General features: G+C 46.5%; 1 protein-coding gene and 1 pseudogene across 1 annotated transcript in view; one reads left to right on the top strand and one right to left on the bottom strand.

The window, feature by feature from the left end:
• LOC126281283 (uncharacterized) overlaps positions 1 to 18,939 on the top strand; it is an 895,930-nt gene that overhangs the window by 176,475 nt on the left and 700,516 nt on the right. The gene's annotated exons all lie outside the window — the stretch shown is intronic.
• On the bottom strand, positions 5,161 to 5,278 carry LOC126282691 (5S ribosomal RNA; annotated as a pseudogene).

Genomic DNA, 18,939 nt, shown 5'->3' with positions numbered 1-18,939 from the left:
GCGTCTGGCTCGTAGCTGCCCTTGAAGTAACCGTTCTTTGTGTCAGTGTGGCGTCAACTGCGGCTCAAGTTGCTGCCGCAGATGCATTACGATGCGCCAGAGCCATACACCGAACACGATGGTCTTCCCTCTTGTAGTGCCACGTGGCCGGGAAATGAAATTCAGAGTGGGTTAATTATTCAGGCCGTGCTTCCTGATTTGGAACAGTGTTCGGACAACGTGTTCTTAGAATGAGATTTTCACTCTGCAGCGGAGTGTGCGGTGATATGAAACTTCACGGCGGATTAAAACTGGGTGCCGCACCGAGACTCGAACTCGGGACCTTTGCCTTTCGCGGGCAAGTGCTCTGTCACCTGAGCACGACTCACGCCCCGTCCTCACAGCTTTACTTACACCAGCACCTCGTCTCCTACTTTCCAAACTTCACAGAAGGTCTCCTGTGAACCTTGCAGAACTAGCACCGCTGTGAAAGGATATTGCAGAGACATGGCGTAGCCACAGCCTGGGGGATGTTTCCAGAATGACATTTTCTCTCTGCAGCGGACTGCGCGCTGTTATGAAACTTCCTGGCAGATTAAACTGTGTGCCGGACCGAGACTCGAACTCGGGACGAATAGGAGACGAGGTACTGGCAGAAGTAAAGCTGTGAGGACGGGGCGTGAGTCGTGCTTGGGTAGCTCAGTTGGTAAAGCACTATCCCGCGAAAGGCAAAGGTCCTGAGTTCGAGTCTGGGTCAGGCACACAGTTGAAATCTGTCAGGAAGCTCCATATCAGCGCACACTCCGCTGTAGAGTGAAACTCTCATTCTGCAAACAACTCCCAGGCTGTGGCTCCGCAATATCCTTTCTTTGAGGAGTGCTAGTTCTGCTAGGTTCGCAAGAGAGCTTCTGTAAGGTTTGGAAGGTAGGAGATGAGGTACTGGCAGAAGTAAAGCTGTGAGGACGGGGCGTGAATCGTGCTTGGGTAGCTCAGATGGAAGAGCACTTGTTCGCGAAAGGCAAAGGTCCCGATTTCGAGACTCGGTCCGGCACACAGGTTTAATCCGCCAGGAACTTTCAACGTGTTCATACTTTAAGCAAAGTGGTAATACACTGTACAATATTGATGGTAAGCTGTGGTCGATCTACTTTAAACTTTAGAATGGCCTTACGTTGTGCCTTGACTATCTTACTCTGACAAAATTACCTTAGTTAATCCCAGGCACAACAAATTTACTTAATGTTAAAAGGAGACACATTAGGAGAAACATAAAATTAATCAGGAAAGGATCCCAATACTGTATGGTCAGGCTCGGTAGTATAAGGTGCTTAAACAGACCACTCAATGGAAGCGAACATTATGAATTTTTATGTAATTCTGAATTCAAAATTAATTAAAAAAGTAAATTCATGAAGTAAATCTTAAGCAGTGCATTCAACAAAAGATTCTAGTTGCGGAAGTAACCAGCTACAGGCCCTCACCGAGCGCCGCCGGCCGCGTGATATCAGCTTTACACAACCGTTTGCAGTTGTGTGGACAGGAATTTCTAAAACACACTTGAAATAAAACGATTACTACACATGAAATATTTCAGTAAACCATTGAGTTAATATAAAACACCCTGTAAAAGAAAATCCACGCGAGCTCGGGACTTTATGCGGCTATTATCCAACAAATGTATAAATAATTAATACCACTTAAACGAGATAAAACACACAGATTGCCCAAACGTGCCTAGATGAGAACGAGATTAAAAGAATTATCTATAAAACAAATAAAATTGAAAACCAGGCCGCTGAGTGCAGCAGTTAAAATTTACGGCTCAGATGTAAATTTTTAAACAGGGACATTAAATGTTATCGCCTCTGTTCTCAAACAAATTACGAGTAGGCACAATTATGAATTAAATGGGCTAGAATATGTTTAAAATTAATAACAGACCGATAAAGCTGTGCCGCGCATTGTGGCCGCGCGCGGTTAGGGGCGCCATATCACGGATTGCACGGACCCTCCCGCCGGAGGTTCGAGTCCTCCCTTGGGCATGGGTGTGTGTGTTGTTCTTAGCATAAGTTAGTTTAGGGGGGGGGGGGGGGGGGTAGGAAGTCAAACGGCCCGACTCGGAGCAGGAGAGGCACCACAGGACATTTTAATTTCCACTGTCTATATTTTCACAAATAAATTCATAAAAGTTAGTCAACATGACCAGGAAGGATTCAGGATTCATACTCATAGCAGTGGAAGTTCAAAAACATGACAAAATAAATTTTTTTACATGTGAAATTTCATCATTTTTTCACTTACTATTGGCTGCATTTGTTGCTATAGGTACACTTTTCTTTATAAGTAAGAGAGATTCTTCGATGAATTTTGAACAGCATACAATCCATACTTACGGGTGTACGAAACTCTAGAATTTTCCAAATCTGTTAAAATTGTGGTAAAAATTGAACTAATTAACTATAAAATTTGAGTTTTTTTTTCTAAACATGACGTTTAAAATGTAACAGCTCATTTATTTTTTCATAAATTAAATAAATTCTAGAGTTTGATACACCTGTAAGTATGGTTTGTATGCTGTGCAAAATTCATCGAAGAATCTCTGTAACTTCTGAAGAAAAGTGTACCTATAGCAACAAATGCAGCCAATAGTAAGTAAAAAAATGATGAAATTTAACATGTAAACAAATTTACTTTGTTATGTTTTTGAACTTCCACTGCTGTGAGTATGAATCCTGAATCCTTCCTGGTCATGCTGACAAACTTTTATGAATTTATTTCTAACAGTACAGACAGTGGAAATTAAAAGTCCTGTGGTGCCTTTCCTGCTCCAAGTCAGCCCGTTTGACGTCCTGTCTCCCTCAAGTAGTGTGTAAGTCCATGGATAGATGACCTCAGCAGTTTGGTCCCTTAGGAATTTACACACATTTGAACGTTCTTTGATAAAGCTGCACGGAGCATGGGACTGCCACTTTAAGATCTCAAAAGGTACAATAACATTTTCCAAAACCAGGAACCTCTGCACAAGCAGCAAAGAGAGATGCCGTAACATTACATGGAAGTAAGTTCCTAACAGCTCATTACTACTGAAGTGTAACACTGACGACTTAACGGAAGAGCACAACTTTCAATCAGTTATCTCACGGCGAAGGAAAGAAATGGATTACATGCAAACTGGCCGATGCTCACCATTTTCAAATGCAGCGCTGCAGCCTCCACAAATAAGTTCCGTGAGCCAGATCTCCATCCATGTGAGAACTCGACAACTGTGAAGACAGCATTTAGGCAACACCTCCATAGATACAAACTGAAACCACTAAATTACTTCTGCTTTGAAGCATGAACGCCACCACACACCGAGGCTACACCGGTCGCCCCTATCTAAAGTTCCGTGTGACAGTGGATACAGAACACACACCCCCTCCCAGTACAGGCCCCACACTAGGACTGTTGATATACTCCTGGAAATGGATAAAAGAACACATTGACACCGGTGTGTCAGACCCACCATACTTGCTCCGGACACTGCGAGAGGGCTGTACAAGCAATGATCACACGCACGGCACAGCGGACACACCAGGAACCGCGGTGTTGGCCGTCGAATGGCGCTAGCTGCGCAGCATTTGTGCACCGCCGCCGTCAGTGTCAGCCAGTTTGCCGTGGCATACGGAGCTCCATCGCAGTCTTTAACACTGGTAGCATGCCGCGACAGCGTGGACGTGAACCGTATGTGCAGTTGACGGACTTTGAGCGAGGGCGTATAGTGGGCATGCGGGAGGCCGGGTGGACGTACCGCCGAATTGCTCAACACGAGGGGCGTGAGGTCTCCACAGTACATCGATGTTGTCGCCAGTGGTCGGCGGAAGGTGCACGTGCCCGTCGACCTGGGACCGGACCACAGCGACGCACGGTTGCACGCAAAGACCGTAGGATCCTACGCAGTGCCGTAGGGGACCGCACCGCCACTTCCCAGCAAATTAGGTACACTGTTGCTCCTGGGGTATCGGCGAGGACCATTCGCAACCGTCTCCATGAAGCTGGGCTACGGTTCCGCACACCGTTAGGCCGTCTTCCGCTCACGCCCCAACATCGTGCAGCCCGCCTCCAGTGGTGTCGCGACAGGCGTGAATGGCGGGACGAATGGAGACGTGTCGTCTTCAGCGATGAGAGTCGCTTCTGCCTTGGTGCCAATGATGGTCGTATGCGTGTTTGGCGCCGTGCAGGTGAGCGCCACAATCAGGACTGCATACGACCGAGGCACACAGGGCCAACACCCGGCATCATGGTGAGGGGAGCGATCTCCTACACTCGCCGTACACCTCTGGTGATCGTCGAGGGGACACTGAATAGTGCACGGTACATCCAAACCGTCATCGAACCCATCGTTCTACCATTCCTAGAGCGGCAAGGGAACTTGCTGTTCCAACAGTACAATGCACGTCGGCATGTATCCCGTGCCACCCAACGTGCTCTAGAAGGTGTAAGTCAACTACCCTGGCCAGCAAGATCTCCGAATCTGTCCCCCATTGAGCATGTTTGGGACTGCATGAAGCGTCGTCTCACGCGGTCTGCACGTCCAGCACGAACGCTGGTCCAACTGAGGCACCAGGTGGAAATGGCATGGCAAGCCGTTCCACAGGACTACATCCAGCATCTCTACGATCGTCTCCATGGGAGAATAGCAGCCTGCATTGCTGCGGAAGGTGGTTATACACTGTACTAGTGCCGACATTGTGCATGCTCTGTTGCCTGTGTCTATGTGCCTGTGGTTCTGTCAGTGTGATCATGGGATGTATCTGACCCCAGGAATGTGTCAATAAAGTTTCCTCTTCCTGGGACAATGAATTCACGGTGTTCTTATTTCAATTTCCAGGAGTGTATTTTTAAAAATCTCGGGAATCCGAAACATCGATATTTAAAAAAAATATCATTGCTGGCCCCCCAACATCGTAGAAGGTATTGATATAGCGACGAAAAGGATATCGACCTAAACTCCTCCGGAACAGGCCATGAAGGCCGTGACCGGCCGCTGTGTAATCGTCAGCCCGCAGGCGTCACGGGATGCGGATATAGAGTGGTCAGTACACAGCTCTCCCGCCCGTATGTCAGTTTCCGAGCCGGAGTCGCTACTTCTCAATCAAGTAGCTCCTCAGTTTGCCTCACTAGTGCTGAGTGCACCCCGCTTGCCAACAGCGCTCGGCAGGCCGGATGGTCACCCATCCAAGTGCTAGCCCAGCCCGACAGCGCTTAACTTCGGTGATCTGACGGGAACCGGTATTACCACTGCAGCAAGGCCGTTGGCGCTTAAGCTGTGTGTTCTGCCGTACGGCAGGTCTTGTCATGGGGGAAGCCTCGTCAGAGAGGTCCACCGCATGAGCGTCTAGGGAAGTGATTCCAGTGGTGGTTTCCCGTTACCCTCCACTGATGATGATGATGAAACGATAATGAGGTCCACGTAACACTCAGTGCCTGAGCAGAGAAAATCTTCGACCCAGTGGGAATCGAACCCGGGCGCCTTGGCATGACAGACCGCCGCGCTGATCAATGAATATCGGGGCGGACATATCGACCTACTGCCCTGTGAAAATACCGGCTGCACATGGTAAATATATTGCCGGTTTTAGAGCTGTATATGTAAATATTGATTTATTATTAGATATTCTGTACATCAGCAAGCTAGCAGCATGCTTAGCCACCCTAGAGCAAGAATTGAAAGGATAACCACTTTGCTAACAATGGTAACTGCATGTAATTATGTTCTTCTGTAATTTCGAAAGAACAATTTCAAATGTTCACCGAAAACTGCGAAAAAAATATAAAATAAAAATATCGGCGATCGCTATTTTGAAATCGATATATCGATGTATTGGGGAATATCGTATAGCCCATAAATATCGATATTACACTACTGGCTATTAAAATTGCTACACCTCGAAGATGACGTGCTACAGACGCGAAATTTAACCGACAGAAAGAAGATGCTGTGATACGCAAATGATTAGTTTCTCAGAGCATTCACACAAGGTTGGCGCAATTGGCGACACCTACAACGTGCTGACGTGAGGAAAGTTTCCAACCGATTTCTCATACACAAACAGCACTTGACCGGCGTTGCCTGGTGAAACGTTGTTGTGATGCCTCGTCTAAGGAGGAGAAATGTGTACCATCACGTTTCTGACTTTGGTAAAGGTCGGATTGTAGCCTGTCGCCATTGCGGTTTATCGTATCGCGGCATTACTGCTCGCGTTGGTCGAGATCCAATGACTGTTAGCAGAATATGGAATCGGTGGGTTCAGGAGCGTAATACGGAACGCCGTGCTGCATCCCAACGGCCTCGTATCACTAGCAGTGGAGATGTCAGGCATCTTATCCGCGTGGCTGTAACGGATCTTGCAGCCACGTCTCGATTCCTGAGTCAACAGACGGGGACGTTTGCAAGACAACAACCATGTGCACGAACAGTTGGACGACGTTTGCAGCAGCATGGACTATCAGCTCGGAACGATGGCTGCTGTTACCCTTGACGCTGCATCACAGACAGGAGCGCCTGCGAAGGTGTACTCAACGTCGAACCTGTGGGCACGAATAACAAAACGTCATTTTTTTCGGATGAATCCAGGTTTTATTTACAGCATCATGATGGCCGCACCCGTGTTTGGCGACATCGTGGTGAACAAACATTGGAAGCGTGTATTCGTCATCGCCATACTGGCGTATCACCCTGCGTGATGGTATGGGGTGCCATTGGTTACGCGTCTCGGTCACCTCTTGTTCGCATTGACAGTGGACGTTACATTTCAGATGTGATACGACCCGTGTCTCTACCCTTCATTCGATCCCTGCGAAACCCAACATTTCAGCAGGATAAGGCATGACTGCATGTTGCAGGTCTCGTACGGGCTTTTCTGGACACAGAAAATCTTCGACTGCGGCCCTGGCCAGCATATTTTTCAGATCTCTCACCAGTGAAAACGTGTGGTCCATGGTGGCCGAACAACTGACTCGTCACAATACACCAGTCACTACTCTTGATGGACTGTGGTATCGTGTTGAAGCTGCACGGGCAGCTGTATCTGTACACGCCATCCAAGCTCCGTTTGACTCAATGCCCAGGCGTATCAAGGCCGTTATTTCGGCCAGAGGTGGTTGTTCTGGGTACTGATATTTCAGGATCTATGCACGCAAATCGCGTGAAAATGTAGTCACATGTCAGTTCTAGTATAATATATTTGTCAAATGAATACCCGTTTATGATCTGCATTTCTTCGTGGTGTAGCAATTATAATGTTAGTAGTGTACTTGGAAAATCAATCGACATATCGAAATTTTACCGACAGCCCTACCACACGTGAACGGGACAGGTACTATTCATCAACTCAAACCGGAAAGAATCAGAACTAAGACAAGCCACAGAGCAGAGCGCGCCGACAGACTCCGCCTGCATACCAACTTTTTACTTCCGATGGCACGAATCGCTCGCCTCTTTGTGGTAGCGATACCATGCATCCATGATGTGGAAGTAAATCTTCGGGATAGACTGTGGACTGGCTCACACAGATCACGTGGGGAAAAAAAAGAAGAGGAGACTCCTGGGCCGACCGCGGTGGTCACGCGGTTAAGGCGCTCAGTCCGGAAGCCCGCGACTGCTACGGTCGCAGGTTCGAATCCTGCCTCGGGCATGGATGTGTGTGCTGCCCTTAGGTTAGTTAGGTTTAAGTAGTTCTAAGTTCTAGGGGACTGATGACCTCACATTTTTTAGTCCCATAGTGCTAAGAGCCATTTTTTTTAGACTCCTGGGTTTGCTGATAACTAAATATAAACACTGAAGCGCCAAGATTTAAGTGCGTTTGAACGTGGTGTTATAGTCGGTGCACGAGCGATGGGACACAGCATCTCGGAGGCAGCAATGAAGTGGGCATTTCCCCGTACGACTATTTCACGAGTGTACCGTGAATATCCGGAATCCGTCAGATCATCAAATCTCAGACATCGCTGCTGCCGGAATAAGGTCTTGCAAGAACGGGACGAACGAAGACTGAAGAGAATCGTTCAACGTGACAGAAGTGCCCATTCGTTACTCAGTGCCATTCAGAGACGTACAAATGGTTCAAATGGCTCTGAGCATTATGGGACTTCACTGCTGTGGTCATCAGTCCCCTAGAACTTAGAACTACTTAAACCCAACTAACCTAAGGACATCACACACATCCATGCCCGAGGCAGGATTCGACCCTGCGACCGTAGCGGTCTCGCGGTTCCAGACTGCAGCGCCTAGAACCGCTTGGCCACACCTGTCGGCTGACCTGAATCCCCTTGATTATTTCCTAAGGGAAGTCAGTTGTGTGTAAGACCTCAGTGGATACTGATATGGAATTAGTTTGCCAGAGTCGTAGCTGCCTGTGACGTGATTCGAAATACACCAGGGATATTTGTCAGGGAGCGGTACTAGACACTTCAGTCCCGAACCGCGTGACTGCTACGGTCGCAGGTTCGAGTCCTGCCTCGGGGATGGATGTGTGTGATGTCCTTAGGTTATTTAGGTTTAAGTAGTTTTAAGTTCTAGGGGACTGATCACCTCAGAAGTTGGGTCCCATAGTGCTCAAAGCCATTTGAACCATTTTGTCAGGGCGCGTCAGAATCTTGTTCGCCGATGTCTTACTTGAATTGAGTTCGATGGCCGTCAGTTTTAGCACGTTTTGTAAGATAAACTACAAACGGTACGTTCATTGTGCTCATGATGGGTCGCCCAGGGTAGCCGTGCGGTCTGGGATGCCTTGCCGCGGTTCGTGCGGTTCGCCCCGTCGGAGGTTCGAGTCACCTTTGGGCATGGGTGTGTGTGTGTGTTGTCTTTAGCGTAAGTTAGTTTAAGTTAGATTAAGTGGCGTGTAAGCAGTTTGGTCCCATAGAACTTACCACAAATTCCCAAATTATCTCCATGATGGTATTTGCAGTTAACTGTAACTAATGTAAATAAAAATGTACATAGTAATGTGATTTTATTCTTATTATCTCTTTAAGCTGGCTTCTCCGGCCGCAGGTTCCGTACCTCAAATTGTTCAGCGTAGCCTCTTCTATGTCCTGTTAAATATATGCACGCTCTTGGGGAAACGTCCTGTATATTGCCTCCTCTCCCGCGTATCTTGCAAAAAGACGTTGAACGTAATATTGAGAGATTCGATCTCACACGGACGACTACGAATAATCTTTGTTCCTCGCTACATTCGCGGATAGAGCAAAAAAGTGGGGTTGGAGGGGGGTTGGGGGGGGGGGGAGTAGTGACAGTGGTAAAAAGTGCCCTCCGCCACACACCATAAGGTTATTTGTGGAGTATAGATCCTGATGCAGACGCAGATATAGTGCTGGATGGCTACAACAACGGCTTGGCTTGGCTTACAGAGCGTGGATATTCAGCGAGATAGGCATTGGGCAACTGCTGATAAGCGCAGAAATGCGATCTCAGTACTGGGCAGCTGCGCAGATACTCCGACGTTGGTGATACTCCCCGAGGTCGAAAAGACCGTGTGACCGAAGGCGCTCGCATGAAGCAGAAACAGAGCTGTGATGCCCTGTTTTCTCTGTACACTAGCGTAGTAGCCGCCGTTGCCCGGGCATGTACACTACCGGCCATAAAAATGGCTACACCAAGAAGAAACGCAGGTGATAAACGGGTATTCATTGGACAAATATATTATAGTAGAACTGACATGTACTTACATTTTCACGCAATTTGGGTGCATAGATCCTGAGAAATCAGTACCCAGAACAACCACCTCTGGCCGTAATAACGGCCTTGGTACGGCTGGGCATTGACTCAAACAGAGCTCGGATGGCGTGTACAGGTACAGCTGCCCATGCAGCTTCAACATGATACCACAGTTCATCAAGAGTAGTGACTGGCGTATTGAGCCAGTTGCTCAGTCACCATTGACCAGACGTTTTCAGTTGGTGAGAGATCTGGAGAATGTGCGGTCGTGCGTTATCCTGCTGAAATGCAAGATATTGCAGGGATCGAATGAAGGGTGGAGCCACGGGTCGTAAAACATCTGAAATGTAACGTCCACTGTTCAAAGTGCCGTAAGTGCGAACAAGAGGTGACCGACTCGTGTAACCAATGGCAGCCCTTACCATCACGCAGGGTGATACGCCAGTATGGCGATGACGAATACACGCTTCCAATGTACATTCAGTGCGAAGGCGCCAAACACGTATGCGACCATCATGATGCTGTAAACAGAACCTGAATTCATCCGAAAAAATGCCATTCGTGCACCCAGGTTCGTCGTTGAGTACCCTATCGCAGGCGCTCTTGTCTGTGACGCAGCGTCAAGGGTAACCGCAGCCATGGTCTCCGAGCTGATAGTCCATGCTGCTGCAAACGTCGTCGAACTGTTCGTGCACATGGTTGTTGTCTTGCAAACGTCTCGGGGATCGAGACGTGACTGCACGATCCGTTACAGCCATGCGGATAAGATACCTGTCAACTCGACTGCTACTGATACGAGGCCGTTGGCCTCCAGCACGGCGTTCCGTATTACCCTCCTGAACTCACCGATCCATATTGTGCTAACAGTTATTGCATCTGGACCAACGCGAGCAGCAATGTCGCGATACGATAAACCGCAATCGCGATAGGCTCCAATCCGATCTTTATCAAAGTCGGAAACGGGATGGTACGCATTTGTCCTCCTTACACGAGGAATCACAACAACGTTTCACCAGGCAACGCTGGTCGACTGCTGTTTGTGTATGAGAAATCGGTTGGAAACTTTCCTCATGTCGGCACGTTGTAGGTGTCGCCACCGGCGCCAAGCTTCTGTGAATGCGCTGAAAAACTAATCATTTGTATACCACAGCATCTTCTTCCTGTCGGTTAAATTTCGCGTCTGTAGCACGTCATCTTCGTGATGTAGCAATTTTAATGGGCAGTAGTGTATGTAGTTCCGGCAATCCCGGCCATGAACTACTTCTTCTGTGCGGGACTTGTTAAGAATGTGTTCCACGAGTAATGAATGTGTTGGGTAGGGACAGTTCGAATGTAGTGTGTGGACATACAAGGTGAGAATGTGGGTTTCGCGGGAGTTGTGCGCGAGATAGTCCCTGCAGACGCGCTATCCTCTGTGCCCTCGGTGGCTCAGCTGGGTGGAGCGTCAGCTATGTATGCAGGAGATCCCGGATTCGAGTCCGGGTCATGGCACACATTTTCACCTGTCTCCGTTGATATATGTCAACGCCCGTTAGCAGCTGAAGGTATTAATATAATTCTAACCTGTGAGGTTGGTTTGGTACCCGGCGCAACTCATTGCTAATTCTTTGATCATACCGCCGGTAGTCCGAACCTCAGCCGAGGCCAAGCGCTTCGTTGGCTCCGATTTATCGTTCGTACACACTAACAAGAGAAGGCCGCGGCATTTGGATCACAGATTTACTTCGGACTTTGTACACCTTTAGCAGGCCATGAAAACAATATAACGTACAAGTGGTAAGATGTACAACTCTAGCAATTCCGAGAGAATCGCAAGTGAAGTTCTGCGCGTCTATTATGTAACTGACATATCTGTGCGAAGGTGCCCTCTCGTAAGAAGTCGTTGTGGTCAAGTGGTTAGTTTTCGCGATTTGCCGGAAGGTCGTGGACGAGGCGATGGTTCGAATCTAGCTAATACTTATTTTTTAATCTATATTTTTTCATCACTGGTTAAATTATTTAATTTATATGACATACAATGAAAAGGAAAACAACGTGTATTTGCATGAAGTATTTGGAAGAAGTTTCAGTTTATGCTTTCTATGTTTGTATGACAAATGCCATCTTGCAACCTGTGATGTAGAGAGCACATTTGACGAGTAACTGTACTTTACTCTTGTAGTCTGGCACATTGTCACTTACTATATTACTGATTTTGAATAGCATCATTCGCATCTTTATTGATCGAGGTTTGACTTGGGCTTTCCGTGCCTGCCTCACGTCCTCGAAACTTTAATTACAAATTGTAAATATTCAACGTATGAAATTCACTACAACTTCATGAAAATGCATGGGTTTTAAAGTCATATTACCTCTCAAATGTCATATAAATTAAATAATGTGACCAGTGCTGGAAAAAAAAGTAGATTAAAAAAAAGTGTTCAGGGGATTTGAGCCGTCGTCTCGTCTACGATCTTGTTGCAACGCGCGAACGCTAATCGCTTGACCACAACTTCATACAGCCGGTGCCTACGAATAGATAGATACATCAGTTAGATAATAGACGAGTAAAACTTATGTTGCGATTTTCTCGGAATTGCTAGTGTAATGAACCTTAGTTCTTGAATATTATGCTGTTTTAATGGCCTACTAAAGATGTGCAAAATTTGGAATAGATCCGTGATCCCAAAGTCGTGGCCTCCCCTTGTAACTAAATTTCTGCCAACGAAGCGGTTGGTTGTCATTCGTTGCTCTAGCGTGTATCCGCCTATAGCCGAACAAGTTTTGTCCAGCGTCTGTAATTCCAGACGAAGCCATTTGAGCGCTTCGGTGTGCGTGGTATAACAAAAGGCACAAACGTAATAGTGTATTCTAAAGGAAAATATTCGTTCTAACCGTAATATCTGGATTTTTATTGTTTCAAAAACCGCGGAATTACGCACGGATAATCCGCAAACCAGATAACCGTAAGCTTGCTGTATTAATAACTGAACTCAGGTGCTTGTGGCTGGCTGACCATTAATATGCAACACACACACACACACACACACACACACACACGCACACACGCCCTGGCGGAGTTAAGCACCTTTTATTCTGTGCAAAATGAACACATCTACTCGTGTCGATCGCCTAACGTCCCTGTTTACATAACATCACATTTAATTTTGGATATGATGCGGAAAAAATGCGCGCAGGCAGAAAATAAACACCAGAAATCGTCAGCGCAGCGCGTAATACGTTTTCCGGTTTATGCATGGTAGTATTTTAAAAAAATACACGGACAAAGCCCTCTATGTAGAATAAACTGTAAAAAAAAAAGTTGCCTCTGCTACTGTCAATCAGTGTCAATGTCTCAAGCAGAACAGCTGCGTTACGTATAGTGTTTCACGATGTTAATTAACATGTTAAAACAGAACATAACAACGCATAGTATAACAATACCATATCAACCTTTAGATGCATGTCAAATTGTAACACTCTTCTTCTTTTCTTTTTCAGGTAAGGCTCCTAATGAATTTGGGACTGTTATTCCCGCCTGTCATGAGTGGTGTATGAAGTGCACACATGCCATCCGCCAGACCGTAGTGCCTTGCTGGCCGTAGACACGTCCAGCTCAGATCCTCGCTTAGCAGATACGGTACTCCCTCCCGGGCGCCTAGCCTATCGCGAAGATGTGAATTTCGAACGCCAGCTGCACCATATCCCGAGAAGAAAGGAATACTGGTTGGTGGTGATTTATTACTCTTTCGCCATACAGTACTCAATAGCCTATTCAGTTATTTTCAAAAACCTTACATTTCACGAATTTTGAAGAAAAAAAAACAATATCCAGAATCTGATTATTTCTAAAAAAAATAATGAAAAAGGCATCACCTTGTAGTTCCAAAGTAGGTATAAATTAACATCTTCCAGAAGACTGTAGAAATTCTATGTATTTTCTTTGCTGAACCGAAGAGCCCTGTTGTAGGATGTACATGCAGACTTGGTTTGTGACCGAGCGAGGTGGCGCAGTGGCTAGCACACTGGACTCGCATTCGGGAGGATGACGGTTCAAACCCGCGTCCGGCCATCCTGATTTAGGTTTTCCGTGATTTCCCTAAATCGCTCCAGGCAAATGCCGGGATGGTTCCGTTGAAAGGGAACGGCCAATATCCTTCCCCACCCTTCCCTAATCCGATGGGACCGATGACCTCGCTGTTTGATTCCCTCCCCCAGATCAACCAACCAACTTGGTTTCTGATAGTTTGGTTTTGTGGTGTTCCAGAAAAAGATTGACCGACTTTATCCCAGCTATTTTGTCTTTTAAAGAGCGATCAATGTTACTTCTCTCTGCTAATCTTTCAGCGCACAGTACAGTTCTTCTCGCAGTATCCCATTCCTCAGCTCATCTTCATCGACGTCCTCTTCTCCTTCCATAATGTCATCATGTTTCTTTCCTTGAAGTAGTCCTATGTTGTCCGCCTCGATAGCTGCGCGGTCACAACGGTGGGTTGCTAACTGAAGGGGGCTCGAGTTCGATTCCCGGCCGTACCGGAGATTTTCTCCGCTCGACCACACCGTATTGTGTTGGCTTCACGTTCTTATCGTCATAACTGACTCTCCACTGTTGAGATGACTGTATGGGTGCGTCCCGAAAGTCAGTAAATAATAAAGTCCTATGTATTCACTCCACCTGAGTTACATGCACATATTGTGCTTTCCGATGCCATCAGAAATGGATCAAATGGCTCTGAGCACTATGGGACTTAACTGCTGAGGTCATCAGTCCCCTAGACTTTGAACTACTTAAACCTAACTAACCTAAGGACATCACACACATCCATGCGCGAGGCAGGATTCGAACTTGCGACCGTAGCGGTCGCGCGGTTCCAGACTGTAGCGCCTAGAACCGCTCGGCTCCACCGGCCGGCCGAAATAAACAGATATCGCTCTTAATGAGTCGTGTAGGCTCAGTATTGGATGTCTGAAACCTACACCGTGGAATACGCTCCACCATTTAGCTGGAATTGCTTGTCCAAACATGCAGTGAAATGTATGAGGTACTTATCTCCGATAAACACCCGTTATTATGATCACCATCCTCCTCCTCCAAGAATGTTGTCCAGGGTGGGTTTCATGAGGGCAGCAAATAACATTGGGCAACAGATATATTCCCTATTATCTATGTGGAAAGTGACATCTGACCACCATCGGATGATGACACCATTGGAAAATCCAGCTACTGGTTTCACTGAAAAAGGCTCACGAGGAAAAGTGTGAACAGTCTCATAACAAGGGTTGCGAGATCAAAAGGCAATTTGCAGAAATTCCACGTCATCAGCCCTTTGTGACAGCAGAGTTCGACAGACTATGAATTACTTGTGTAAGGTGGCATAATAAATGCTCAGATTCGCACCTTACATGAGACCTTTACAAATTGCAATGAGAAGGTGAAGATGACACCTAACGTATACCGACAGTTATGAGAACATTTGCCTATCAATATGTTATGCAAAAATGGATGACAGTCAACTGACGGTAATTAACACACCATTCGTATACAATGCATGTTGAGCGGAATTTAGAACAGTTTTGGAAACCCGGCTCCACAACGGCGTAGCGAAACCGTGCTGCGGGAGTTAAGCCGGCAACGACTTAAAGGGGTGGCAGGCAGGAGGACAGCGACCCCGGGCCAGGTGATTCAAGCTGGAGGACACGCTCCTATAGGTCGAAAAAAGCTGTGATGTGAAAAAGGAATCCAAGTGGAGGGGGGCAGTTCTGCGATGAAAGGACAGGAGAGAAATTTTGGTAGGGGGACTCTTCTCTGAATTGGCGTCCAGTGCAGAATGGGGCGCTTAACGCTCCATACGACACAGAGAAGAAATTTGTGTGGACACTGCGTTCACAGCGGCTGCACTTCATCTAGAAATTACCTGTAGCAACGCTTAGCTCCAACTGTGGAGAAACGAACCAGCCAAATTAGTTAATTGTTCTAGCGAGAACTGAGAGGGCGTTATAATACGCACGCTGCTTTTTTAAATTTTTCTTTATTGATTTTCAATCCCCCCCCCCGAAGGAGGCGGGCTGGCAGCAGCTTAGTACGCTGCTTTACAGCCTACAGACTTTTATTTTAAAAAACGGAAGAAGAAAAGAAACGAGAAAAAAGGCGATAAAACGGTGAAGTCAAGTGTAAAACGGCGGAAAAATACCGAAAGTTAAAACAGAAAGCAAAAGGGGTTGGCAACGTTAATAAAAGACACAGGAATGAGACAAGTAACATAATACACACACAATTAAAAAACATGGCGACAGTATGGTTTCTGTTCGCAAGAGATAAAAAGCACACCCAGGGACAGTATGATGGCCGTTCGCAACACTTCCAAAAAAAAAAAAAAAACGCAACACGGAACACTCACTGTAAGACACTCACTGTAGAACACTGCACGAAAGTAGTGGCACAAAGATGACACTCCCGAGCTAGAGGCAGATGGGGGGACCTGGAGGAGGGGGAGAACAAGGAGGGAGGGAGGGAAAAAAACCGAAAAAGGGGGGGGACCAAGGAGGGAGAGGACTAATAAAGGGGGAGAAGGGCAGACGCGAGAGGGAATCAGAGGAGGCAGAGGAGGGAAATGCAAAAGGTCTTGGGGGAGAGAAGGGGGCAAAGAGAGGGGAGGTGGGGAAGAAAGAGGATTGAAGGGGGGGAGAGGGAGCCCGGGAAAAGGACAGAGGAAAGGAGAGGGAGTGAGGATCAGAGTTGATAGGAGGGATAAATGGTGGGAGAGAGGGCATCATCCGGGAGGAGGAGTTGATGGAAGCCACCTTGGGAAAGGAGATGAAGGGTGTAGAGATGGAGGGTAGGGGGACACAACAGTGAAGACGTGGCAGGGGGCGGGATGGACGCTGCTCCAACCATACGCATGTATATCGCCAAATAATAAGACTAGGGCTGAGTACATGTTTTCTCGCATAACGAGAAACATAGGGAAAGTTTCTGCTGGAAAGGTCAGCAAAGGACAGGTTAGTTTTGTAGGAATTTCAGTGGGAGAGAGTGGCCTTGGAGACAGCAGGAAGTCGTAGCTTAAGGTAAATACCGCGTGCAGAGGCGTAAACTTTGTTGGTTCACCAGCTTGCGTCCACTGTAAACTCGAGCGACCTTGGGTAACCTTGCGCTCAAATTTGTCACTTGGCTAACCATCCACCGTAGACTTCATTGTCATCCTAAATAGTACCGAACTTTGAACCGGAATCGGACGATTTTCGTAGTACTGGCCAACATCATAACGTAGGTGTAGGGGCAATTTTGTAAAGAAACGTCCAAGTAAACTTTCATATTATTGTGCTTAGGATTAATGTAAAGAAACTTCCAATTAAACTTTCATAATATTGTGCTTAAGATTAATGTTCTTTCAGGGAGTTAATATTTAACATGGTTGTGTATAACGTTATTTCACTTTTTGATGTTGGCAAAGATGTGTTATCCATTGCGCTGTTTTTATGTTGGCGAGTTGAAAACTGTGTGAAAAGATGTAATTTGGTGAGAAATATTGCGACATTAAACTTGTCATTAAAAAAAAGAACAGCAACGTTACACGTGTACCAATTTACCATTACCTTCAAATTTCAGTTTAGCAGCTAGTTCAAATGGCTCTGAGCACTATGAGACTTAACATCAGTCCCCTAGAACTTAGAACAACTTAAACCTAACTAACCTAAGGACAACACACACATCCATGCCCAAGGCTGGATTCGAACCTGCGACCGTAGCGGTCGCGTGGGTAGCAGCTAGTTGATAACTTATATTACGTGTGTGTCGTGTATCCTGAAGTTGGATGTTTTTGTCACGAATAAATAAAAAGAATAACTCGCATAATACTTACTAGCCAAGTAGGGTACTAGAATAAAGACTAGTCTTTCACCAAATTAAATACAGTTGTTGCACGTTCGGCGTTTCCATGTTCACTAGGGAAATTCCTCCTCTGAGCTCTGCAGTTTGAATCGTTACGTGTACATCCTCAGTCAGTGTACAAAGCAAATGTGATTGTCGTACATCACGTCTGTAGGGGCGTTCGTATTTTCACATCTATATTGTCTCTATTTTCTTGTCTCGTTAGCAGAATATCTGGTAAACAAAACCGCGGTGGACTGAACTCCAGTGTTTGGGAGCGCATGTCCGGCGGTAATCACGAGCGCAAGATACATCTGGTGTTCGTAAATCTGCCGTGCTCCATTTAGCGTGGGAGTGTATATGCAATGTGCATCGTGCCAAGCAGTGCGGAGCGCAGTTTCTGCGTCTCCCTGGCCGCTGAACAGCCGTGATTCATATCGAAGTTTATTTGGTGAGAGGGGAGATAACACACTTGAGTATTACGGGTAGCCAAGCAGCAACGTGCGTATAACTGCTGGCTGGATCTTAATCCACTGTCGAGGAAGTAACTGCAGCAGGACAATGTGCGTTGCTCGGAATAACACACACACACACACACACACACACACACACACACACACACATATTGGCGTGCGCGGGCGGAGTGCGTGATCGCTTGACAGCTGGAAAACTACCGCTAACCAGCTGAAGTCTATAAGCGGAACACTGTGATTCACTGGGGTAACTGCCAGCACTGAGAAAACACCTCGCAGCTCCTGGGAAGTATACGATGTTTATCGCTGTCTTTGCCGCTTTGTTTTGGCGCCTGCTAAGTTTTGCTGGCGATAAGCGTAGCGCAGAGGCAAACGTTTCATCGACCTTGAAGACTAATTTACAGCGGTGCTGCTGTCGTCACATCTATGAAACAAGTTATCACGGCTGACAGTTTTATTTGCTTCAGTTTGTTCATCTTTACACCGTGCGCTAGTTAAACATGGTGTAATTCTTAACTATGTACAGGGTGAACCAGAACTCCAGCGACAAATTTTCAGAGGTCGTAATATGGAAAAAAAAGTCTAGTAAACATGGGTTCTAAACTGCATATCTTAAGAGCTATGAGCACTAATTCGCCTTCGATCTAAGAAACCTATCTCTTCTTTTGTAAGCCCTTTTCTTTCCGTTTTTGGGAGGAGGTAACAGGTACCAATACAAAACGAAAAAATGTACAATAAGCACCAACTGTAAATTGTACACCTTGAGAGGTATAAACGCGACCGCTATGGTCGAAGGTTATAATCCTGCCTCGGGCATAGATGTGTGTGATGTCCTTAGGTTAGTTAGGTTTAAGTAGCTATAAGTTCTAGGGGACTGATGACCTCAGATGTTAAGTCCCATAGTGCTCAGAGCCACTTGAATTTGAAATATTGATTGATAG

The sequence above is a fragment of the Schistocerca gregaria genome, chromosome 7, assembly GCF_023897955.1.
Source record: "Schistocerca gregaria isolate iqSchGreg1 chromosome 7, iqSchGreg1.2, whole genome shotgun sequence".
Lineage (NCBI taxonomy): Eukaryota > Metazoa > Arthropoda > Insecta > Orthoptera > Acrididae > Schistocerca > Schistocerca gregaria.
This window is presented reverse-complemented; position numbering and strand designations above follow the sequence as displayed.